Here is a 25,346-nt window from a genome sequence, read left to right as displayed (position 1 = left end):
TCCCTCTCACCCAACCTTAAACCAGTGCTGCGCCTACGAGACCCTCCGCCCTCTACGAAGCCTGTTGGCAGACAACTGTAATTCGGGATGGTCTCCAAGCGCTTGCATCGACAGTAACTACCGGCGTGAAACTGGAAATTTACACGGACTCAACGACAGCGATACGTGATCTACGTCGCGTTGGGCGTAGCACCAGCATGTTGGTACGTATTCACGCGATCCTGGACACATATCCATGCCCTGTGCATGTTTTGTGGGTTCGCCGGTACATGATTCCTGCCCACATGGCGCCTGTCGCCGTATAGACCTTCCACGGCCGCTTTTACTTCTTCCGGTATCCACCGTAGAAGAACTGCTGGTGGAAAAGGAGAACCTCCGCCGCTCCACACGTGCTTTACTTCCACCGCGTGGAACTGACCTCCACAGTGGGCTCGCTCGCTGGGAGGTGGTCCTGCTGCGGAGGCTTCGAGTTGGGGGTGCCCTTATCCTCAGCAGTAACCCACGCTTGGCCTGCCCGCTATCACACACCGTTTGCGGACACCTGTCCCTTTTGTACGGTCCCTGCGTTCTAAGCCGACAGGAGCCCCCTTCTATAGACCTGCCCTGCCCTTCAAACCTCTCGCCTGCGACACCTCCGGGACACAGGGCTCCATCATGTCGCGTAGATTGTGTGTTAAGCAGGGCAATCCCCTGTTTAAGGTATGTAAGGGTTATTGCACTTGGTACAATCTCCAAGTGATGGATACGTGCCGTGTTTCCTAGTAAGCCGGCTAGCACGAAGACGACGACACAAACGCGTGCCCCGGGCCCCGCGCGCTGGACTCGGTCAGCCATTTTCGCTGAGATTTGACCCCCTGATCTACAGCGGTGGATATGGGGCCCTCAGTACCGGTCTCTGCCGACGTTTCTGGGTGAAATAAATGTGACGTTGTATATATAACCGTTATACCGTAAGGCAAACTCTCGTAAAAAAAAAGAAAGCCAGCTGGACATGCGTCCTGAATTTATGAGCGGGTAGCTTCATGGAGCACACAGTCACACGCCGATTTGACGTCAATGACGACTGCGATGGTGATATGCACTCATAATCTGGTTCCACGTAAGATCCACTTAGTAACTGGAACTTTTTTGCAAAAAAGTTCCAGTTATATAATTGGAACCGTGTTCCACATATCCTGAAAATTAAGTGGAACAGTGCACTACATATTTTTGCGACTAAATTATGTGGATCGGTGTTCCAAATAAAAGTATGCGGATCACTGTTCCAAATAAAAGGGTAGTTTAAGTTACTGGAACATTGATCCATGTAAAATGATTATGGAATTTATCCGGTGCGCCGTTCCAGGTACCTTCAGACCAGCTGTTTATATAAAACGGTGTTCCTATAGGCATTGGGAAGCTGTCTTGGGACTCCACTTTTCCAATATTTCTGCTTTCCTGTCGGTATACACCGAGGTCATATGCCAGGCTGGCGGATGCATTGGTATCAGCAGGAAACCGCAAGCACCATTTTAACACAGCCTTGATATATGACCCGCAGTGATACCAACAATTGGAAAGCAGAAACCACCGCAGCAGTGTGGTCCCTGACAGTTCCCAACAGTTGCCTATCGGAGCACAGTTCTATATAAAAGTTGGTCTGAGGCACCTAGAGCGGCACACCCTCTTTGGCTTCACCCGCAGAATCCTGTGCTGGGTTTCAGCTGCATATAAAAGAAACAATATACTTGCATTAAAATACGCACGAAACAAACTATTATGACTCATACACTGCTTTTCAACATACTATACAACTTTATTGGGTGTTAGTATTCATACATTTCAGATTTTAATAGCTGTCTATTTTAAATTGCACAGAAAAGGACCAACGTACAAGGAATAAATACCATAACGATAACACTAGGCTCCAGGTGGCATTTTCACATATTCACTTTTACTCAAAAACATGGTTAATAAAGACGGTATAAGGGTCGAATGCTTCATAAATAAATAAACGTGTGCGTCTACCGCGGCACTGACACAGACATTATACAACAGTGAGCATCAAATAAGCTGTCTTATCAGATAAACCAAGGTAATTCAAAGGCGGAATTACTCATTGCGCTTGCCATACTGTGTTTACGCATTACTGTTTGGGAAAATGCAGCTTGCTATTAAATTGTAGGGAAAAGCCTAAAAACAAGCCATACACGGTTGTATTATCAGAAACCTACAACAGTGCAGTGCAAGAGTTTAGGAAAACAACGCTCGAGCCAAGATAAACGATAAAACATTTTGACACGAGAGGTCACATGCGGCAGTATGCCACAATTAAAACATGATTATTAAAGATAGTAGTTTCCTGACACCAGACGTAAGTGTAACATCAAGCTATTTGTAAGCAAAATAGACTTTATGAGAGTCCTGAAAAGGCCTTTGACTTAAGGCACGTTACTTGACCAAACAATCTGTAGTTGTTCAAAATAATTCATCCCCGAAAATCTCGTGAAAGCCAGCGTGAATATTATATAATTTTACAAACCAGGTAGCTGGAAGCATGTTACACATAATAAAATTTAACAAGCAGACTAATTATATAGGTCATCAATTCAAGCGGGAACAAGTCAGACATCCTTAAGAAGCAAACAAGCCAGCATTGAATCATACAGGGACCAACCAGTTTTACAAAGCAGACTTGAAAGCATTTTTTCCAGCCTCAACGTTTTACCTTAGGTAAAATTCACAGTTGCGTGCTATAAAAACCCTCCCGTCTTGCTGTCAGTGTAATTGTGACCAAATCCCTGCTTCCGCCAAGCAAGAAATGTAACTTTGTTCAAAGGAGAAGACTTGTTCAAGCCAAATAAGCACATTTTAAATTCTTCTACGGCATGGGTGTCAGCTCACTTACAGTACTAAAATTTATCAATGAAGGCGCAAGCTATCTGCGTAAATAAGCACTGTCACTTTTGCATCAGCAGCAGCACTGCCACGAAAAAAAATCTCATGAGCTACACTTGAATAATAGGACGTTACAATGCGGTGCCATGAACTACATTAACACCCACTATAGATTCAAAGACAGCCTGCGCATTGTGCCAATGATGAAAAATAAGGCACGACTTCAGTGTTCAGTTGACATGAAACTTGCATGTGCCAGTAACTTAAACCTCTTCATCTGATTTCACCCCCTTCATGCCTTTCATCTGACCTCCTTCATGCCTTTCAAGAGATACTTTAACCTCTACCAATAATTTAAAATCCCAAGTAGAGCTGAACACTTCAAGTATTTCAACAAAGACTCCAACTTAAATGACACCAGGCCACTGTCAAATTTCTCATGCTTTCCAAGAACTCCCTGCAAAAGTCCCAAGAACTCTTCAAAGGCACACAACCATAAGAACATGATGACACGATGAAAAAGATGACATATGCGGCGAAGAGGATGACCACATCCTGAAGTGACAATGCAGGCGGCGAATCTATGATGTGTTTCTTGCGGGCAATATTGATGGCGCCAGTCCCTTCTCTCAGAATAACCGGGCCTCGAGAAGACTTACTGCTCACCTCATGTACCTTCAAGGAAACAAGAATATTTTGTTACATGGTTGCTTTAAATGAGTGAGTTGCTTAGGCCCTTTCATAACATAGTAATTGATTTAAAATCAGTGATTTCTTGTGTTTTTTTCTGGGAGTGCTGCTAAAGGTGAAAGTGCGCTAAACAACATCACCACAGACAATCAATGAAATTGCCCTGATTCTGTAAAGTATCCCACCTTGCTGCCTCGGTATCCTGAATATAAGGTTTTTTTATCCTTGAAAGGTTTCGTTTATTAAATAAACCAAATAATAATTACTATAATCACCTTTCGGCATTATATTTTACACACCTTCTCTCTGCAAAAAATGTTCTCTTTACTGTATAATGTGCTCCCTAGAATGCTGTAGTCAGGCTGGCTTAATATAACTTACAGCTAAACGATGTTTCTACCGCAAAGAAATAAATGGCCAGTCATAGGAAATCATAAATATCGCACTGTGGCAGAAATTTTGGGGGGAATTAGTTCCACCTAAAATATTTCCCTCTCGATATGTATTACCTCCATGGTTCGTAGTGGTATGAGGCAGAAGTTGAGCTGACTAATGCTGAACTAGGCTGTTGCACAATTTTCTTATAAATCACAACTATAGCACATTTTCTTGCAGACGACACTTTCTGTGCTCTAAACAATTGCCTTAAAAAATTACCCCTGGTTTAACCACCTGTCAAAATCCAATGCAGGCATTACTCATGCTACGGCTGTATTTGGGAGTATTATTGGTGCTACGGGCGTATTAAAAGCGGGAAATTTAAATCGTCAGTTGCCACCGTATTGTAGCAGCAACCACGTTGGGAGTGTCCGTGGTGCTGGCAAATCACAGCAACAACTCTCAAGTTGTAAAAGCTAAATATTTACAAAACTTAAATACAAAATAGTTTTTTTTTGGGCCACTGTTGGAGCATCCGTAATAGGCGGAATGTGAACACAATGACCAATATTGGCGTTCACGATAACTTGTTAACAGTGAGATTTTATTAGGATGAACAGGCCCAGAAATTGAGTCCCGCAAAAACAAAATGCCAGCTTACCCAACCAAAATTATGACCCGGGTGTTTCTGCCAGGGACGTCTCAAAGTGCACTTCCAGGAAAGTTTCGCTAACGTGTTCCGAAAAGCTCCTACTGTCACCTTGAGCCACAGGCCAAGCTGTCACTGAAAAGAAGTTCAAGTTTCATTTCAAACCATTAGTTACAAAGAAACTACCTAAAAACACGCCATGAAAGACCCAAAAATGGCAGTGCGTACTTACTTGTAGAATGCAATGATTTCGTCCCGTGCAAGAGCTTTAATGTGTTGCCTTCTGATGATACACTTCCAAGAAGGGGTCCAAATACAATTAAAATGGCCATATGCATTCCTTGTACAGCTGTTTTAGGTCTATCTTCACCCTATTGCCTAGAAAATAAACAGTACAAAAATATCAGAGAATAAATTTATGCCTTGCTTTACCCAGGGAGCACGAGAAAATATTGAACAATGCCTGATTCGTTCCACGAAAGTCGAATGTCTTTTTTACAGCGGAAGCCCTGGTAATCTTTTCTTGCTAAACAATTTGAGATATAAAAATATACCAGTCTATGCGAACTGGTGAATATCTGCACAATATGCACGACTCAAAAGGTACTCTTTTGTGGCTTATGAGCTCCACAGGGCATTCATAATCCGCCGCACTCTCCCCGACGACCCTTCAGCATGCCGAAGATGTCTTCAGCCAGTAAATGCCACAGCCATGACTTCGCAGGAGCATGTAAAGAATGGAAATAATTTGTTTTCATTTTTTTTTTTTGCAGAGAAACAAAAACATTTGTCACAACCTATCAGTGGAGGGCCAAATGTCTCCACAGTCAGCCACAGACTCTTTCTGAACAGGTCATAGAGTATGAATACAGAATGTAGCAATCTGCTTTTGCAGTATAATTTCTACGTTCAAAGGAGAACAAAAATGGATTAATGTTTGGTGCACATCATGATTCAACAACTTTGCACCTGAGCGTTTCGAAAATTATTCCAACTCTCTAGCTGCCACTGACATTGATAGCATAAAATAGCAGGAATGAATTATATTGAAACTTACTTTGTGACGTTAAAACTTCTAATAGTCCACACGTGAGCTTTATGGGTAATTATTCAGAGGTCTCAGGTTACCACTGACATTGACAGCATAGAAACGGCTCCACACTTTCTGCGTGTTTCCACCTGACTTCCCCTCCACAAAAGGAACGTTTTGTTACTACGCTGCTGCTCAGACAACCACTTTCCCTTGCATTTCACTACACGTCAGGGAGCCAACTAAAGTTGACTAGTGTAAATAGACCATCTGAATTCATCGAAGGCATTGGAAGAAACGGGGAACAACTACACACACAGCACAGATAAACGTAAGCACTGCTGCCGCCAACGTCTTGAACGCACATCAACATTAGGCGGAATAGCGTGATTAGCACAGTAAATGTATGGCTCTCAGAAGACCAACACAACGCAATTAACACGGAAGTTTGAAAATACCGATAAGGCTAACGACAGACGCTCCGACAAACAAGCCGTGCAGTGTGTGCGCGTGCGACAATAGCGTGCGACTAACTCGAGAAGATTCAGCACTGCTGACAGGTACAGCAACCGTCAATATACAACTAAGCAACACCACACCATAAGGGGACATGCAGACTCGAGAAATGCGCGCACCAGCAACTTTCTAAATAGCACTAGTTAACGTATGCAGTCAAACGTTTCTCGCATCGAACAGGCAGCGGAGCGGCACGTTTATCAGACGCAGTGATGAACAAGTCAATGAACAACAACCGTTACCAGAACATAAATAAGCAGCACTGACCTTTTTTGCGCCTCCCGGCAAAACTTCACTTCGTCGAACAGTAAATACAGCCCGAGGACATGAAGAAATCCGCAGTTTCACGCCACAACCAAACTGGTAACCGTTCCCGCCAGTCTGACCGACAGTTCATTTAGTACATCAGGCGCATAACGTGAGCAATAAAGAACACCGCTATAGAAGGCCACTGGTGGCGCTGCACGCGGACGAACAAAAACTAGCTTGCAAAAACGTTGAGACGTAGGGGCGCTGCTGTCGTTAAAAGTGTTCACGCAGTCCCGTTTTTCCCTCATCGTCGTTGTACCCGTTGCCGTCCCACTATACCATGCATCAACGCAAGCGGCGCTGCCTTGCGGCTGTCAACGCATGCGCACGGCATGCCGCACTGAAGTGGCGGTCGTTTCGTAATGGTTTCGGCCAACTTTTTCTTCTTCCGTGCCTTGGGCGATGCACGCCGTGGCCAGTGACCAGTCCGCGGAAGAGATCACAAGCTCGGCACCTGTGATCGCTTATATTTGCTTCGGAAAATGGGAGTAGGCCTCTAAGCGGACGTCTACGCGGCTCTGAGGCTGGAACAAAGAGCTCAGATATTAGTCAATTTAACACTTTAGTTGGGCTAAAGTTATTTCTCGCCGCGGGCCGTGAGCGTGTGCGGTATGTGTGCATAAACTTCGATGACAGCTTTATTTCGTTCTTTGCAGTGAAAACAAAACGACGCTTCTTTATTGACTGCGTTCTCTTGACAACAAGTCTTTCCAATACCAAAAATATATACTGCGACGCTCTTTGATATCCACGTTATAGAAAACTACTTCCGTATAGTGAATCCAGTGTGATTACTCGCTAATAAGCGAGTAATAATACACCTTCCCGTTTTCCAGCAGTTTGTCTTCATGAACACCAATAGTGCAGGAAAAGAGCAACGGGGGGACCAGGAGGAGAAGGCAGGTCATTCGGTGAACTTGAATTACTATGGCAAGTAACAACATTAGGGTAACACTGCGAATTCTCGCGATACTGCAATGCATAATTTGAAATAAGATTGACATTTCAGTATAAATATACAGAATGTAAGGCAGATGCCGCGGGGTAGATTTAGTTCTCCGGGTTCTGTGTCGTTCTCCTCCTGCAAAGAGGCTTTCGTTTTTGCTTGTGAAAATTAATAGCCGGGACGAGACAAAATACAAAAACAAACTACTTAGCATATAACTGCATGCGTAGCATGATGTGTGCGGTGTAAAATGTGACGCAGTCGGTTACCATTATGTATGTACCCCATCACAACATAAGTAACGTGGACTAAGTACCATTGAGCGCGTACTACACCACAGCGAGATGATGACTGAGTGTTGAACAAAAACTGCCGTTTCTGCGAAACTTTGTAAACCAAATGCATAAAATGTAATGGCCTCAATAAGTATTTCGTAATGAAGATGTTCACAAAAGCACCACGAATTCTTCAGCGCTATAGCAGCTATGGCTTTGCCCGAACGGCAGACGGGGAAAGGGAAGACGTTTAGTCCTTCTCAAATTGAAGTCACTGGTGATTTTGTATACTTGACACCCCAAATTAGAAAAATACGATGTTCACGAAAGTGGTTTGGGTGCCGCAGAACACCTGGAAATGGGTTCCTGCAATTTCTTCTTTTGCCTAAGATATCCTCCTCTCGACATTTTTAATGCTTTGTACGGCGTTGACAAAAAAGTGGGATTTCGTTTTCTGTCAAAGGACATCACTAAAACTACAGCTTAGCCGTATTATGAACGTTAACTGCTGCAAGGCAGTTTCATAGATGTCGGCGAAGTTCATTAAATTTTATGTGCGGTGTGCGCGTGTATATTAAACGCGCACGTGCATCTTGGGTCAAGAAGCACCTAATATATATGGTTCATTGTTCCAGTTGATGCATGAAAGAGAGCATACTTCACTGCCATGCACGATTTATGTGGAACAAGACACGAGTAAAAAATATACAAACGCACTCTCCCCAACCGTTTACTGGGACATAAGTGGAACAGTAACTGGAACCGCCGACATCGCATGACCCCATTTCTTCGGTTCCAGATAAAAACCACGAACATAAAGAAAACAAGCTGACGGTTCCAGATAAGATCCACCTATATGCTTCGTTCCAGTTATTCTTTCGTTTGGATCCACATAAAATATATGGATCACCCTTGTTAACTGGAACTTATATGGAACCAGATTAAGAGTGTGGCGTGGGGCGTTTCCGTGCTTCACATGTGTTGCAAGGGCAATCACAGTATCAGTGCCGCTAAGTTCTTGCGGAAGCCAGACATCTGTGACGGATATACGCTTGTATCAGAACCCTGACCAAGCTCAGCAGACATATCTTCTTCATACGCTTTCCAATGCAATTGAAGCTCGCAATAGGCGGGTACGAGTCAATGTGTGCGAGCATGTTGCCAGCTTACAAAACTCGTGCGATGGGGTGCGGTTCCACTCAGGTCCAAGGCAGCCGATCTACTAAGTCCAATGGGCGATGTAGGTATGCGACCATTGTGTCGAATCCGTGTAAGCTTGGGGCATCGCATGCGGCATACAATTAATTATATATAGTGGTTCGTTGATGATTGGCAGAAAGATTGCCAACTCAACGGGCCCCACACTAGGGAAACATATTGGTTATTGTTGTAACTTTTACTACCATGTTTTTGTTATTCCTTTGTTTCCTAGCCATTTCTTCACATTTTGTGGAAAATGGGTGTGTCTGCTTTGTATTTACGATAAATTTTCAAATCTAACCGGCTCTCTCGTAATTTTCTAACATGCAAAACTTCACTTGTGATAAAGTAGGAAATACAATTATCAGGAACTAGGATGTTGCATTTGCATGTACAAAACCCTCCTCTGTAAGCAGAGTAATCTGTTAAATTTCTTTGCGGGATTGTCAACAAGCTAAATAACCGTAACTTAATGTACCAAAGGAAAAAGCTCCCACTAACGGGTAAAACTTGAAGGTAGCGAAGCTGTACGTACGCAACCTTCACGGCCATCACGAAGGCTTAAGTCAACGATTGCAGCCGATTTGCTTCTTCTTCGCTGCCGCAACGACCTTTACTCCGTCATTCTTGCTGTAAGTGTGAGCCTCTTTTATTTCTTTGGAAGTGATAATCAGGAAACATCCCTTTGGAGGGGCGTACGCTATGACGCGCCTTTCTCGCTCCGAGCAATGCCACGATTACGACGAACGCTGGAGTTTTTTTTGTTTTTTTTTGTGGCCAATCTTGGACAATCTCCATAAACGGGAATGCTTGGCTTGACAAACGTGCGCCGGGGACGCTGGGCTGTAGCCGCGAGGCACGCACACATGGGCACTCGGAATTTGCTTGGTTTTTTTAACTGCCGGGTGGTCGGTGCAATCTTGGCCAATCGCCCTAAGTGGGTATGTTTGGCTTGACGAACGTGCGCAGTTGACGCTGGGCGGTCGTCGCGAGGCACGCACACACGAGCGCTGGGCATTTTCTTGGTTTTTGTTAATTGCCGGGTGTTCGCTGCGAGGCCCGCGCTCACGTGCGCGGGCTCGCAATTTCCTGGTATTTTTAAACGCAGTGTCTGGTCGCTGCAGGCATGGCTAGAGTGCCGTCCGACGACGTTCGAATACTTAAGACTAGGCTATCGCAGGCCGAAGCGTAGTGCCGTTTTAGTGTGGAGGATGCGTCTTAGGTTCTTGATCCCAAGGGCGGTGGTTCGAGACCTGCTTTTGCTTCAGTCATTTTTTTTATCTTTAAATTGAACTATAAGTTTTATGGCTTAGGTTATTTTTAATGTTTTAAGTGATTTCTTTGTGTGCGTTAGGTCATGTTATGTTATGTTTAGGCTAGGTTGCCTAGCTTTACGTTATCTAGAGCGATGTAGTGCCATACGCGGCAATTTTGTTACAAACGCCGGTGGACGTCGATATAGTGGAGTGCTCATGATACAGTCGGACGGCACTCTAGATACGGACATTTTTAAATGTGAAGACGAAAAATTACGATTTTCTAAATAGTTTCTCAGAGAATAAATACATAAAAGAATAAATACATAACAAATTTGTAGTTTATTGTCGTTGTAATATAGGACCACGACTGATTTAAAGGGGCGGCTACCAGAAAACGCCCTTTTGTGGTATGTACAGATGTCGTGGCCAAGACGAACTTCAGTAAACAAGACGCAAAGAAAGCCAAGAATGTAACTTTTTTCTGAGAAGTGTTCTGAGATTTTATGCCGTGACTTATGGGAGTCGTCTCACCTTTGTGTCCACTAAAAAAAGCTCCAAATGCACACTTCTTTCAAAAGCATCGCTAATCTATTCGAAAATTTCCTCGACGTCAACGCTCGGAAAAAACCATTTACATCATCAGCATATACACTAACCTGGAGTTAACCCGTGAAGCTACTCAATTATTGGCATTTATTAAAAATAACATTGACCTTAAAACCAGTCCTTGCGGAATTCTAGACTCAAAATTAATTTCATTTCTAAATTAGCACAATTTATTTAAGTGTATAACGTTCTCAATTATAAGTGACCCCGCTGGGAGAGTAACACCACCGAATGACGTCTTTTTCTTCAGCTAATGACGCTGAACGCTACCGAAGACGTCTTAACATGAGAGCTGTTTAGGCCGAACCAAATCCGTCCAGCGGAGAGCGGATCCCTCGCTCAACTGACGTCAATCTGTAGCCTGGCGTCAGTTGCAGGCTAATGTATTCCCTAATCCTGCAGTATTCAACCACATTTATCCTGTCCTTTACAATGAACAATGCAAGTGTTGAACCCAGCTAGCCACACCCACTCACATTACTTGGGCTTGTGATGCCCAGCCACAAACTCTACGAGCATGCAATCGAATTACCAGTGCGGAGCAGTGGGAGAACTGTTTGCTTAGCTCCGATCCCGAAATACAGATCATGGTTGTCCAACTGGCCGAAGATGCCGCTCGTGCCCAAGGGCTGCAGGTCGCCATCCGTGGGGGAGGAATTCAGGAAGGCTCCTACTCCCCTTCCTCCCTTCACTCAGTTTAGGGCAAAATAAAGTTATCATCATTATCACAGAAAAACCCCAGCGCACGTGAGCGCGTTCCTCGCGGCGACGGCTGTTTTTTTTTTTGCGAAAGAATGCCCGGTGTCATAACAAGGGCCCATCTCCCCGCGAGGGGGACTCGAGTAAATGCGTCGCATAGGGGGTGGGTGTATTTCGTTAACGTTTAGTGTTTGGGGAATTTGTGGTAGTGAATGAGTTGTATCAGCAGCTTCTTGACGTAGTTTGAATGAGTCAAGGATATAAGGCGTGTTCGTGGCCTTTCATTTTGTGTCGGTTTTGTGGCGCAGTGGGAAGAGCACCATGTACCTCGCGTTCCGCCCACAGGTAGTGAATGCGTTGTATCAGCAGCTTCTTGACGTAGTTTGAATGAGTCAAGGATATAAGGCGCGTTCGTAGCCCTCCATTCTGTGTCGGCTTTGTGGCGCAGTGGGTAGAGCACCATGTACCTTGCGTTCCGCCCGCAGGGTCGTGGGATCGAAATCTGGGGCCGGTAACTATTATTTTTTTATATAGTGTAGGGGAAGGGGTGCGGACCTGTTGTTGAGAGGGAGGAGGGTAGCGTGATGCGGGAGAGGAGGAGTGGAGGAGAGGGCGTGCCTGCGCGCTGAGCTGTTGCGGACGGACATCGGACGCTACATGTGAGTTAAAGAAATGCTCTGCATTTAAAATAACTTATTTACAAATATACATGGGCCCCCGTCTCTCGAAGGAAGTCAAGAAGGGAGCGGTGGTGGGGTCCCCAGAGCCACCGCTGAAGGTCGGGGGTCTTCCAGGATGGAGGCCTGTGCCTCTCAGGTGTCACTTTCTGGCTGAGGCCAGTGAAGGACACGCCCATATGAGATGGTCCGCGTCAGCTTGTGCGGCCGGAGCTGTGCAGAAGGGGCAGGTGTCGTCGAATGGGGCATGGTAGCGTGGTGGCCACGCCCGGGTCACAGCAGGTGAAAGCGCCACTCCAACGCGAAGTCTGCGCAGCAAAACCTCTTCCCAGCGAGCAAGTCTACTGGGGAGGTCCGTTCCACACGGGGGGATGAGGGCACGTGTGGCGCCTATCGGACCGGTTGTTAACATTGGCAGCTGCCGAGGAATATACATCGGGTGACAAGCCATATCCACTGCAATGTGAGCGGGAAGCGTATTCCGCCTAACCCACACCAGCCTGAGAGGGCAGGGGTACGTGTATAGTAGTGTGTGGATGTCCCTTGAAATGGTACAATTGTTCGATACTTGGCGTAAATTCCGTATCGCCGCCGTGGAATCTGTATATAGATGTAGAATGGAACCCACGGGGGCGCGCTGTAGGTCCGGCGTTAGTGCCTGTAGGCCATCCCGGATGGCTGTGAGCTCCGCCAGCAGAGAGGGCAGGGTGCGGATGGTTTGGTAGAGGCAAGTTTGAGAGGCGTCAGGATAAACGGGACACTGTATCGCCGTAGATAAAACGCCATCCTGGGCGCCAGCGTCCACGAAGGCCTCTATCGCCTCGAACTGGGTCGCAGCCGTCAGTAGTGGTCCTCTCGCACATGCCTTTCCGGTAGTTCGAGTGTGCAGTCAGTCAGTGGTCGGTTGTCGGTCACCTGGTGATACCGCCACGGCGGCCTGGTTACAGGGCGATCTGGTGAAACAGGTAGGGAACAGCCCATATAGCTAGCCAAGGCCGCTGCTTCCGCAAGAAAAGTACGTTTGTGTAGGCGGGCTGAGCGACGTTGTTCGACGAGTTCGTCAAGCGTGTTAAGCTGAGCCTAAGCTTGGAACGATGGTATCGGAGTCATTGCAGGAAGGCAGGTGATGGTGCGCATAGCGGCTCTGTTGATAGCCTCAAGTCGGGCCCACTCCGTCTGAGTCATGTACTGGAATTGGGCCTGATAAACCAGTCGAGGCTGCAGTACTGACCTCACCAGGAGGCGAGCCATCTTAGAGCAGGAATCACCAGACTTCTGTGAGATGCGTCGAATCAGGTGAAGCATCTGTCCTGCTTTTTGTCGGGCAGATCGAAGCCACATGGCAGCCGACCCAGACGCAGAGATTTCCAAACCTAGCACGCGAAGAGATGCGGCGGTGGGTACGGTTTGGCCGGAAAGTTGCAGTATGAGGGGAGAAATCGCTAGTTTGCGACGGCCCCAAGCACTGGCCACAGGCAGAACGGCTGTTTTGCCCGCTGAAAGTGTCAGTCCAGCGTATTGACACCATGTCTGCGTGTCTCTCAAGGACTGTTGAAGGCACACGTTTTGGCGATGCAGGTCTGGGTGGACGGTCCATACCGTTATGTCGTCCGCGTAGACGAGGAAATGCAGATCCGGTATGGAGCCCAGATGCCAGGCAAGCGGCAACATCATAATATTAAACAGGAGGGGTGAAATAACTGGCCCCTGAAGTACTCCGCTGTCGTTTAAGCTTGCCATGGGCTTACGTCATACGAGGAGCTCCCTCCTTCATCGTCGTCGTCGTCGTCGTAAAGCGCCCTGCGTGCCACGGGTCCGCCGCGCCGAAGGCGATAACGACGAATCTGTCAAGCCATCCCTTCACAATCCACACGCGGAGACGGCCTCCGGACCAGCTGACGAAGAAGTGGAGGTCTACCGAAGCGAGGGCGTACTACAAGAGGATTTGTCCCCACGCGGCTGTGCCGTCGGAAAACGATTACGGCTGAATGGAATGGAATGGAAAGGATGATGTTATTAGAAGCAGGCCAATAGGTCGTGTTGCTGAATGGAATGGAATGGAAAGGATGATGTTATTAGAAGCAGGCCAATAGGTCGTGTTGTGGGGCACGGGAAAAAAGGTAAAAGAAGATGGTTCGAATGAATCTTTTCACTGCACTGTGAACGCTCACTTGGCCCGTTATGTCTGGTTACGCCCACAGGGTACCATATGCACAGTTGAAGTAGTGGCGAGCTCACTCCAATACGACGATCATCCGGGTATCCAAAAGGAGCCGTTCAGGATCCACAAAGAGCGTGTGGGGGGGGGGGGTCGTCTAGAGAGGGGGTGAACGATCCGCCACCATACTACTGAAGCTGCCGACTATGACTCCAAAGAAGGCATGCAACTTGAGCTTCAACCTCCTGTGTTCAGCTTGGAGCGCACCCTCGCTACATTCAACCTGCAATTACCTCCTAAAGAATTCCTCAGCGTGAACGGCAAGCGCGCGACGAACCCGGATCAAACCATAGAACTTCAAGTGGCGAACAAGGTTATCACCTCTAAAAATGGTATTATTAAGCTTTTTTGGATCCGCAGATAAGCAGCTGTAACAGTCCCGCCGCATAGATTCACCATTTAAAAACTGCTGGGCGCTCCACATTACACTTGATAACTCGCATCCCTGGAAAATATGGTGGATCACGTCAGAACGCATGTCTCATGCTTGCTCGTGCCGTTGCGCACGGACTGCTGACTTACCGGTTTGCCGTTTACGAATTGCGTCCCCGCCAATTAAACGAGCTGAAAATATTCAACAAGCATCTAATCCGTACCGTCTCGAGGCTTCCACTCCACACCAAAACAGACGCACTGTCGGATGCAGTTTCGCTTCCTCCCGCAGCTAGCCTGGTAGAGGAGACGACACTTCGCTTGCAGAAGCACCTTGAATGCGTACCTTTTATGGGCAACCTATTTTGAAGTGGGGCACATAAAACAGCCCTTTTAATGCTGACACTTTTCCACCTGCTATTCCACCTTGAGAGCGACCCGCCCTGGGCCACCCCAGACGTCGACTCATTTCTCGCCATAACCGCGCCATGCTGGAATAATATGTTCGCACTCTCGCCAACGACAAAGTTTCGGATTAAATTGACGTTTTCACCGACGCAGCCATGAACGGCACAACAGCAGTGGCTGCCAGGACCTACGCTGACATCCGCCAGCTTAATGGCTCTCGCAACATCACAGACACTTGCGACTGAATAAAAAATCCCGCCATCTCCACGAAGTGAATGATGATGAGAGGGGCGAAGCTAAAATGCTTATCGGTAAAACCGTGAAACATTCGCCCACACATCATATAAAGACTCGACACGTCAAGCTTTCCACCGCTCCGTTGACAAGCCCGTCGACGACGTCGATGTTTGTGGTGATTATGTAGGGCTTGTTTGGGACGATGAGAATCTCCATGGGTAAGTTGGCGAATTCGGTGTGTGACATTTTAGCCACCTTGGCCGTCGCCTTCTGCAGAGCGTCTTGTGTCGCGTATCCCCGGTACGTGTCTTTAGCTCGCAGGCGACGAACGACAACCTCTTCTTCTTCCTCTCCTTCTTGTTGGGTAGCAACGAACGCGTTGAACGTTTTGACCCCTTCGGCCAATCTTTGGTTGGCCAATCCCTAGGAGGATCCTGCCACAATGAAGTCGAGGGTTTGACGGAAACCCGTCTGGTCGGGAAACATGTTGGAGTAAAAACGTGTGAGCAACTCCTGCGATTTCATTGAAAAAGTTCGTGACGTGGCAATAGACGACGACGAAGTGATGGTCTCTTTCGACGTGGTGTCGCTATTCACCTCGATTCCGACTGACATGGCTTTGGAAGCATGCACGAGGAGTAAAAACACGTGCATACGTGCACACGTGCACACGAGGAGTAAAAACGTGTGAGCAACTCCTGCGATTTCATTGAAAAAGTTCGTGACGTGGCAATAGACGACGACGAAGTGATGGTCTCTTTCGACGTGGTGTCGCTATTCACCTCGATTCCGACTGACATGGCTGTGGAAGCATGCACTACCGCGCTAGAATCCGACCGGACTTTGCCAGACAGGTCGCCGATTGACGTTCCAGACCTCAAGAGGCTCCACTGCTTTTGCCTTGCGAATACATACTTCTGCTTCGACAAGGTCTTCTACAGGCAAGTCCACGGTACCGCTATGGGCGCTTCTGTCTCTGTTACTGCTGCCAATCTTACGATGGAATGGCTGGAAAATCGCGCACTCGCTTCCTTCAGTCCACGCCCAAGAATTTTTCTGCGCTGCGTGGACGACTGTTTCTGTGTGGTTCGACGCAGCGCCTTGGCTTCGTTCACTGCGCATTTGAACAGTCAAGAAAAGGCCATCCAATTCACAGTAGAGACTGAGGTCGACCATAGACTCCCATTTTTGAACGTGCTTGTCAGCCGATGCGATGGTACGCTCTCGTTTAATATGTACAGAAAGGATACGCACACTGGCCGATACCTAAACTTTCGGTCCGTTCACCCTGACGCTCACAAAAGGTATGTTGCTGCCTCGCTCTTCAGCCGTGCGAACCGCCTTTGTACGAAAGCAGAAGACCGTTTCACCGACCTCGACAGGGTACGAAACGATCTCTCGGCAAGCGGCTATCCCCGGGCGTTCTTGAATGGGGTGGAACGCCGCCTGTCCAGTCCTGCCGTTCCGGTTGATCCCCGACCAAGAAAGCGTGCTGCCATTCCCTACATCCCTGGTGTAAGCGAGGCCTTGTCCCGCGTGCTGCGTAGTTATGACGTTGAGGTGGCACACGTGCCTGCGTGTAAGCTTCGGAACGCACTCGTGGATAGGCTTCCAAGAGAATCGTTTCCTGGCGTAGTCTACAAGATTTCATGCGCAGATTGCGATTTCGCTTACATAGGTGAATCGGGTAACTTCAAGCAAAGATTACGGCAGCACCAGAACGATGTAAAAAACAAGCGTGTGGCGTCGAATGCTCTTGCCGAGCACGTGGGTGCAACGGGCCATGGGATTGATTGGGATAATTCCACAATCATCGGCCAAGAAAGGAACTTCAGATCGCGGCTCTATCTCGAGTCTCTGGAAATACAGACGACACGTCATACACTTAATCGAAATGAAGGAACCCTCCCCCCGTCGTACACGCGCTGCCTACGTCACGTGCTCAAGAGAACATAAGCGTGCATGAACTTTTATTCGCCTCATTGTGAACAAGGCTTCAGTAACGAAGCCGAAACGTCTTGTTGTTGTTTTAAAGTTTTTAAGTTTCTTTTGGTCGGTGTCTCCGTTTTTACTCCATCCTGCCACAATCACCATCATTCCACCGGGTATGGCAGCAACGAGGGACGGGACAGGGCCCGAGCAAAAGTCTTGGGCTCGCAGGCGATGAACAACAACCTCTTCTTCTTTCTCTCCTCCTTGTTGTGTAGCAACGAACGCGTTGAACGTTTTGACCTCTTAGGCCAATCTTTGGTTGGCCAATCCCTAGGGGGATCCTGCCACAATCATCATCATTCTGCCGTGTACGGCCGGGCCAGGGTCCGAGAAAGGGGAGCTTCGCCCCTAAAAACTGTACGTACTTTAATGGTCTTTGCTTGACAGTGCCGTCCACAACGATTTTGCACTGCTGGGGTCCGGCTGCTCCCTCTCCGGGAATCCGCGGTCAGTGTGGAGAGGAGCTAGCTCAACCCCCCAGCTCTGCTGTTTATCCAGTCTTGCACCACTTTAGTGCAAGCTGCCCCAGCTTTTGAAAACCAAGAATTCTTGCAAGTGTTAAGCCTTTTCCTACAATTTGGGGAAGACCGTTAACTAGATGGAGGAATGAGCTAGACAAATTCGGGGGCAAACTTAGTGGACTCGGGCAGCACAGGACAGGAGCTGTCGATGGTCAATCGGAGAGGCCTTCGTCCTGTATTGGACTTGAATAGGTTGATGATGAGGATGACGACGGTTGTCTTGTTTTTGCAGCCTAGTATACAAAAGGAGGCGCTGGTACCAGCTGTTTCTTTAGTTGAGTAAAAACTATAAATAAAACATAATGCCGGGGATAAGTGTCGTACGCGTCGGTTTGTCGCCACAGCTTCAGCGCTTCAAACACACAGACAAGCACAAATACGCGTCACATGTGACCTCTTGGGGCGCACCTCTAACACAAATTTAATTCTTCCAAAATATAACATTTCCGGTGCAGAATGCACCGAAAATGTGTTCCCGACTTTTTTTACACTACTTTTGCGAACATTAAAAGCCCGAATTTTTCTGTATAGTTTTTTAACTCGTTATTTCAGCCGCAATCGTTAGGGTAGCCACTCAGGTAGAAATATTTTCCGCGTACATATCTCTTAAACTGATCTTTTTCTTGCATGGTCCGAGGAACCAACCGGGCATCAGCGATCCAACTGCAGAATGATTTCGCGAAAAATTCTCTCAAAGCGAAACGACTGACTTCTCCGACCTTTCGATAGTGGCGACGACATCCTGGAATACGTTTCCTCTGGTCATAACAACGACCTTAGCTCCACAGAAGACTGCAAAAGCGATAACGATGTGGCGTCTGCCCCCACGCCTTACAACCTGCTGCCTCTGTTATGCTAACTCTTTATCTAGTTACGCTATGACACTAATGGCGGTTGAACACACACAATTAGGTGCAATGGCTGTCACTGAAATCTGATAAATATTCAAGAAATATTGCTTTCTACTAATCGCTTCATGTCATTAGTGTTCCAGTTACAACGTACAATCGCTAACAATACACTTCACACTTGGTGTGCAAGAACTGATACAAATGCGAATATTAGCAGTTAGTCGTACCCTTGACGCCAGACTACTAGTGAATTGCGGATGGCATAAAAAGGAACAGCATTCCCAGAAGCCCAATGAATGTTATCAGCAGCATATTGATAACAAATTTTGCAAGGTAACAACTATGGCTCTGAACGCAAATAGCGTAACCTAAAGAGGCGCATGAACACGTCAGCAAATGAATTTTCCATCTTCTTTAAAACTTCCATCATTATCTTTATATGAAAATGTACAGGAGGAAAAAAGTACCAGCCATTGTGAACGGCATACTTATAGGCCAATATTTTTGGCTTAGGTCAAGATTGAAGGCTGTCGATGGTAATTCAATATACATTAAATACAAAGAGCGAGGTAGGCTTTAAAGGATCAGACCACTCATGAAAAAAGTGGCTAAAGGATGTCTCCAGTTCCTCTGAAAAGGGTTTGTGAGCATAGACGAGCAGATGATACCGTCTACGGGAAGGAGCAACCTAAAGACATGCGTGCCAAGATAGCTAAACCGAAAAGGGCTTAAGAAGTTTGTGTTTGCTGCTTCAAGTGGCTTTGTTCTTCATTTCAAGAACTAACTGAGCAAGAAGTTTGCATCACTTGTGGGAATAACGCCTACGGTTTGGAAATGCTTTGGTTATAAAAACTTCTCGTTCAAGAATCCTTTTAACTTTTGGCCTGGTGACTCAATCGAGGGGCAGACAGACAGACAGACAGACAGACAGACAGACAGACAGACAGACAGACAGACAGACAGACAGACAGACAGACAGACAGACAGACAGACACTCAAAATTGCGGGTTTAAGTTGCCCAAGAAAGCTGGCCTTTTTAAAAAGCAGCAAACAATGGAGTTTCTAGACTTTTGTCACACATTGTGGGAAGTGCTTATCACAAAAGGCAAGCAGGCATTAAGTGACGAGAGCGACGGGACTAATTTCGCGATGTAGTACAATTAAATGAAGTTTTCCCCACAAAATTTCACTTATTTCTTGCATAACAAGGGATAGACAATGGTTTGAAACAGCTGACACGAGTGACTGAAGGTGATAGGCCTGTCTTCTTTCAAGAAACTGTTGAATGTTTTAAAATAAGAACATCACATCAGTATTTTGTCTTAAATCAGTGTCGTAAACTGTGTAGCAATTAAATGTTTTCTACCAGCTGCATCTCATTCCCTGTCTCAGTGAGGTTGCATACGCTGTATCATCACAGGAATGCTTTCCTGGAGCCCGTCGATGCAAAATGGGGAATATAGCACTTAAGCTTTATATATTTTGACATTTCGCTTAATACCATTACGAGTATTTTTTACAAATATCAACGTGTTTAAGCTTCCTTTAGGTGAGACAGAGTCAGTCAAGAAAGCTTCGGGAGAACCCGCGATGAAAATGTTCAGAATATATCGCAAGTGGCATGCGTGCCACGCCACTAACCGGCGACACATGCATCTTTTAATGAAATAAAAATTCAATTATTATGCTACGCTCTTCTGTAGATGCAGAAATATTTTATAATACAGATTGAGCTAATAAAATGTTCTCATGGTAATTAGACAGCATAGCGTGATGGTACACCAAGACCCATAGAATGATAATAGCATGCGAACTCTTGGGGTCAGTGCGCCCACGTGTACTAATGTACTTAGGATATGACAACCTAATTCTACCCAGCGTGAATATAAGAAGGGGGAAGCGTAGAACCACCGACAAAAAGTGCCACTATATCTGTAACGACCATTAGAAAACACCTGCCCACTGTCTGACGCCTTACGTATCTATGGACCATAAGATGAACACGTGGCCACGCCGTACATATCTAGAATAAAAGAAACTGGCATTAATAAACTACTACTGCCACATCAATAGGCATGTAACGCTACTTCCAGACGTCACCATAACCTGCAATAACATACCTTACACAGATAGGTGCTGTTAATTATGATCTCAAGAGCTCCATTGCAACGGGAATATGACCAACACTGCACCCCTAGGTCGTCCACTGCACACCTGTACACTTGACCCCACTTCCTTGTTTCTCTAAACAGCACTATTAAATCACAAAATAAGGCTCGATAAACTAATCCAGGCAAATCCAACAAGGCTTAGACACCAAGAACCAACAGGCTACGAAATCAGCCTCACATGCTAGTCAAATACTGCCGAACACGTGGCAATCACCGATGGCGTTAACAACTACGGCAACCTCACATCCTTTCTAATAGAGAATGATTTCTGTACCCAGTATTAATGATCAAAACTCCAGGTTTTATTTTCATAATGGAAAAAACACACTTTGAATAACTCCACCAATATCCAATCAACCAAGTTCGTGACGTACACCGCCGAGACAGCCGCCAGGGCAAATGCTTCGAGAAATGTTAAACGCGTAAATGGGGGCCATAAAATATTCAATAGTTACGTATGCCTAGACCTACTAACATCTCCCATCTCACTCTAGAACAAATGAAATTAAACATTACCATTCCTTCCTAACGAAAGTTGAGAGGAGCGTGAAGGCTTTCTGACATCAAAAGTGCGTCAAAAGTGCGTCAAAACCTTTGCTAAAAGTGCGTCCAGCCTTTGCTGAAAGTGCGTCTAACCTATCGTGAAACCTTCAAAGACCCAAATCGCAAACGAAGAACGTACCTTTGCGAAGATTTCTAGCGCACTAAGTAAGATTTAGCGCACTAAGCACCTAAATTTATGCCCATACGTGGTTCGTGAGATAAGATTTACTATTACACTCCTCTTTCATGATCGCTGCATGTATTGTCTCTTATCTGTAGAACCGTTCCTTTTTTTGCGATTTTTAAGCAATCATTTTGACACAATGGAATCCCTGTTTCACGCACGCGCCGTGTGTATAGATATCTTATCAGAGCTTTTCGATCGACCAACCAGTCTGTGGAGAAATGCATTAGATTTTTTTTTTTGACAGGACGCCTTCAGTCCCATTAAGAAAGCTTTCGCATTAAAAAACATTAAAAGCAACACTCCAAAAACGCTCGTACGCAGAACGAGAGCCCCGATTTTTCACCAAAACTATTATCGTCCTAGCTGACGTCAGAGACATCCTTGAAGACCTTGAAGAAACAGCAACTAGGGAGATCACGGAGGATCAGATTCTTGAGATGGAGATGTAGATAGCTCCGTACGCTCGTAACCAGCGCACTTGCAAGATCACAGAGGATAGAGAAAACACTAGCAAAGCGAACAGCTTTCGTTTAATACACTCGAAGCTCGCCAGCACAAAGTCTGGCCGAAAAATAGACTTACAAATTGTGCCAACCTCATTACGAGTCGAGCGAAGGCTGTCGACCAATACTCGTTTATTAACAAGTACCCTGCGTTCATGTGGTTACTAACGGGCTCATATCGCACTGTTTGGAAAGCATGGCTTCGTGTCCACAGGTCCACTAGCCCCGCACCCAATGCTCCTCCGTTGCAATGCACTGGCGTCACGGGTAATGACATCTCCGTAGGTGACGACATAACTTCCACTGACGCCACGTCCGGTTGCGTTACTCCCAGTGACGTTACTTTCGGTGGTGTAACTTCTGGTTATGACGTCACTTCTAGTTGTCGACACAGCGACCCTGCAGAGTTCTTGCCGTGGCATTTATTTGACCTCTTGCACAAGCAGCACAACTCTTTGTAACGTGACGGAAAGTTTGTGCTATTTATGTAGGGTGCTGTGTTATGCTAGATATCTAAAACGTGAAGGACAGGACCATACCGTTTACACACGCGCTTGCAGGGACGTGTAGACTGCATAATATTATGCGAAAACTGTTGGCTTTGCTTCTAACGTGCCTTGAGCTTTAAAGCTAGTTTCACCCCCTTGTGTTTCCGGCACGCGCCACGTTCACAGCGAAATCCAACACCGTTTCCAACGTATGCAGTTCCTTCTCACCGTAAAATAATTGCTCACGAGGAAACGTTTCGAAACTGTTAATGTTGTGCGCCGTCATATTCTATTTCGTTGCTTTCACTGACTGCACGGTGTTGCTGCACCAGCACGCTACCTTGTAAGTGCACTTAAATGCCTTTGTAATTTTTGTTCCCGTTTGTAAAATACGCAGTAAAACGTGTCTCCAGCAAACAAAACCATACGAGACAAACGCCCGTGTTTGGTTTCGTGGTGTTATAACATTCGGCGCCGCAAATAAAACCAGAAAACTTAACTGTGCCAGCATTTGCTTGGAGAAGTGGCAAGTTTCTTACAGACTTGTGGCATTGCCCAATGCTGAAAGTACTCAAGCCCCTCTGCTGTTAATACCATGGCAGAAAGTGTGGCACTTATGGCCGAGGGATTGAGGGGGAAGGCAAAGCTTACCTCTACCATTCCGGCCACAGGAGACGGCTGTACGCGAGGTACGATGCACTAGTCTAGCTGAAAAAAGACAGTCCTTAACGGTCGCATCAAGCAACCAAAAGCCACCAGCAACTTCCATCTACCACCAAGAGCTACCAACCGGCACGAACAGCCGCCATCAACCTCCAGCCCCGAGACAACCACAGACAACCGCCACCACAATTTCGCGCTTAGACCTCGAAGCGGATGCTCATTACAATAGCACCAGACAGCGTCTGTCACTACAGCAACGTTTGGGCTCGCGACACGCTGCAGCTGCTGCAGCTGTGAGACCATCTGGGACTGGACAATCAGGGCCGGAGGGCTTGGCAATAAATCTAAGACAGCCCAGCATTTCATGTCATTGACGAAACGCCTCGAAGAGCGGATTGTACGATAAGGTCGTCTGTTTCCGCTTGTACAACCATATACCAATATCCCCTTTTCAGTTCGAGTGACTAGCGAAAATGGTCTAAATTCAGCCTCCCTCGTCTTCAGTTCTGCGACAATGAGCAAAGGTCATTTCCTTCGTATACCTTAGTTTAGAGCCAGAGGTGAACCCCTTTTCGCTGCGAAAAGAAACACTGCTTTTTCAGGAAGACACTTGAAAAATTAAGGTGTCATCTTGCAATGAATAAAATTTCTATTTAAAGACCTATTTAGACTACGTGATTGTCAATAACTATATAATTATTTACTAATTGCTAATATTGTACACATGAAATGAGGAACAGCTGAAGCCTGAAAAGCTGTGAATTTGGGGAGCAGGAAATAAAAAATGATACCCGACCTCATCGTCACGAAGATTGAAGCAGCGTGTAAGAAGGCGAAGAAAATCACACACGCAGACTGAGAAAAATATTATCAGCAATTTGTCCCTGAATATGATTTTTTTTTTCTCACACCAAAGACGCCGCGCGGTAGAAAAAATTTACGTTTATTCGAAAAGTTCCAGAAGGCACTATTCGGACAACCAGAATACAAAGCGAAGCTCAGCAGCGTCCCGATACACTTTTAACCCTTTCGCCCCTGGTGTCGTCAAATGACGACACTAGTTAAAATTAGCATTTTTAGCTTCAAAACGAAACCGAAACTGCTTAATTTTTTTTTTTGCATGGTCGCCTCAGAAGACCTATTGCCATCGCCATAAGTAGTCACGTGTTTCTACGGAGCAGTCGGAGCAGTCAGAGCAGTGCTGAAGGAAGAAGAAGAAATCACAAAGGGAAGCATGGCGGACGCGCAGTCAGGTATGCGCGCCTTTTTTTATTTTATAACGTAAAATACCCTGTGTATATCGCGTTAAGATTTTGTTACCAGTCTCGGAATACGTTATAGAATACACATTAACATGAATTAGCGTCATTGCATGCAAGCATAATTTTTGAGGAGCAGTTTTTGTCGTGTGCGGTTTTGACGACAGCAGGGGCTAGTGGTTGTATTTTACGTCCGGTTGTGCTTACCAGAGTGTCTGATTTCACCGCTTTTTTTTCAGGCACGGCTATACCGGCAAGGTCTTTCTATTCCTGCCATAACACTCGCTCCAAGCGTCTGGAAGAAACCACCGATGCACTTTTCCGCGAGATTGACAACGGAAACTTGTCCGATGTGGAGGGAGAGGATGGGTCTTCCGACAGCGGGGATGAACTCGAGCAGCCGGAGCCAGATGATGCGGACCGCGAGGATGAAAGTGGGGATGATGATTTTGAAGCATCGACGTCCGCGTGGCGGAGGAGGACGTTTGTAAAGCCGGACACAACGTTCCACGGTGAAGAATTTTATGGTCTGTAGGCTGAAGAAAACATGCCATCACCGTACGCATATTTCAGTCATTACATTCCAAAAAGCGTGTTCATTGAACTGGCTGAAAAGACGAACCGATATTCAGTGCTGCAGGAAGGAAAATCGGTGAATAACGATGAACAGGAGGTTCGAAAACTTGTCGGGCTTCACCTCGCCATGGGCGTCATGCGCTATCCGAGGCTGCGGTTGTACTGGAAACCCGAGATGAACACAACGCTGGTCGCGTCAACTGGACTCTCCCGCAACCGCTTCGAAAAGCTAAGGAAAAACCTTCA

The 25,346-nt window shown here is 46.3% G+C and overlaps 1 protein-coding gene and 1 long non-coding RNA gene across 6 annotated transcripts in view; both read right to left on the bottom strand.

Moving 5' to 3' along the window:
- LOC144142524 (G1/S-specific cyclin-D3-like) overlaps positions 1–25,346 on the bottom strand; it is a 429,137-nt gene that overhangs the window by 353,510 nt on the left and 50,281 nt on the right. The gene's annotated exons all lie outside the window — the stretch shown is intronic.
- LOC144142523 (uncharacterized) lies at positions 1,425–6,541 on the bottom strand. Of its 2 annotated transcripts, none has more exons than XR_013317000.1 (4): positions 6,408–6,541; positions 4,827–4,972; positions 4,607–4,729; positions 1,425–3,552 (listed from the first exon to the last, which is right to left on the bottom strand). It is a non-coding gene; the product is annotated as an uncharacterized LOC144142523 (long non-coding RNA). The 2 variants fall into 2 exon arrangements; XR_013316999.1 differs by having other exon boundaries at positions 4,827–5,310; positions 6,408–6,529.

Source organism: Haemaphysalis longicornis, unplaced genomic scaffold, assembly GCF_048455015.1.
Source record: "Haemaphysalis longicornis isolate Haplotype H1 unplaced genomic scaffold, Haemaphysalis longicornis Haplotype H1 scaffold_6, whole genome shotgun sequence".
Lineage (NCBI taxonomy): Eukaryota > Metazoa > Arthropoda > Arachnida > Ixodida > Ixodidae > Haemaphysalis > Haemaphysalis longicornis.
This window is presented reverse-complemented; position numbering and strand designations above follow the sequence as displayed.